Source organism: Myotis davidii, unplaced genomic scaffold (genome assembly GCF_000327345.1).
Source record: "Myotis davidii unplaced genomic scaffold, ASM32734v1 scaffold88, whole genome shotgun sequence".
NCBI classification, from domain to species: Eukaryota; Metazoa; Chordata; class Mammalia; order Chiroptera; family Vespertilionidae; genus Myotis; species Myotis davidii.
In genome coordinates this window covers 6,084,750-6,086,052 of record NW_006300377.1, presented here as the reverse complement: position 1 = coordinate 6,086,052, position 1,303 = coordinate 6,084,750, and positions in this window count along the sequence as shown.

The following is a 1,303-nucleotide window of genomic DNA, read 5'->3' as shown; positions in this document are numbered from 1 at the left end:
CACTCAACAATCAGCTCGCACAGGCTGGGATGAGCCAGCTCTAGCACCTGACCCTTTCCAGAGAGACAGAGAGTCATAAAGCCTGGGGAGGGCCCGTGGGTATCTGCCTGTGGATGAGGAGGGAGAAAAGCTGGGCATTTTGGTCCCCCATCTTCCCTCTCAACACCCAAGTCATTCCCCAGGGAAAGGCTCAGAGCCTCTTGTCTGCCCCATTGCACCTCCAGCGTAATCCCTTTGACACCCTCTCAGGCCCTCTACTCACTGTACTTCCTACTCAGAGGTGGGCTGGTCCCCACGGCCGTCCCACTTTGCCTGCCTTCCCCCCAGAGGGGCTCTTTTATTTGGAAACAGCGGACAGACAGCCCTGGGCCATGCCATCCTGCCCCACAGCCAGACCACAGCTGTGCTCTCTGGAGACAGGTGACTTGGATGTCTGGCCCAGCTCTGCCACCAGCGCCCAGGGGCTCCCTGCCTCTGCCTGTCCTCAGTTTCCCCTTCTCTACGATAGAAGGCAAGGGTTGGCCTTCAGCGGTGCGAGCCTGCCGTTTCTATCACACCTGGTTTCAGGCCTGACGACAGACAGCTCAGCGCCTCCTCTCTCGGGCCCCTACCACCTCTGGCTCCCCAGGCTCCCTGATAAGGGGCCCAACTCATTACATTAGGATTTCAGGTCAATTAGCAAACAATTACATGGGCAAATTGGTGCCTCATTTGGAGCAATAACTACAGCTCCTTTAGCCAAAGTGAGATAGCTGTGCTTGTCCACCAGGCCTGGCCCTATCAGAGCTCCTGACAGACAGGAGCCAGGAGCCGCTTCCAGCCTGACCTGGGCCAAAGCCTGCACTTCCCCTTTAAGGATCCTTAAGCCACTGATTATGCTGATGGCATGGTCTGCCCGGGCCTTTGCTAAGGGAAGGGTAGAGAGGAAAGGGAGGGGAGGTGGGTTGAGGGGACAAGGAGGAGCTAAGGCAGACAGGGCTGGCTTCACTGAGAAAGTACAGAAGATTTGGGGAGGCAGGAAGGAGGGAAGACGAAGGGGGACAGTAGTGAATGCAAACAAACGCTTGGATGCTGGAATGGGTCAAGTGCCAAGTCACCACCAACAGCCCTGCATCTGAAGTACAGTGGAGCCTTGACTTACGAATTTAATTCGTTCTGTGATGGAGCTCGTAACTCAAATTACTCGTATGTCCAATCTTAGCGTGAACGAGTGAGACACGTGATGCTAGGCTGATGTGGCATTCACTGTGACGTTCGCTGCGCCAACTAGCGGTGGGGTATCTGAAGCTGGCTCATAACCCGA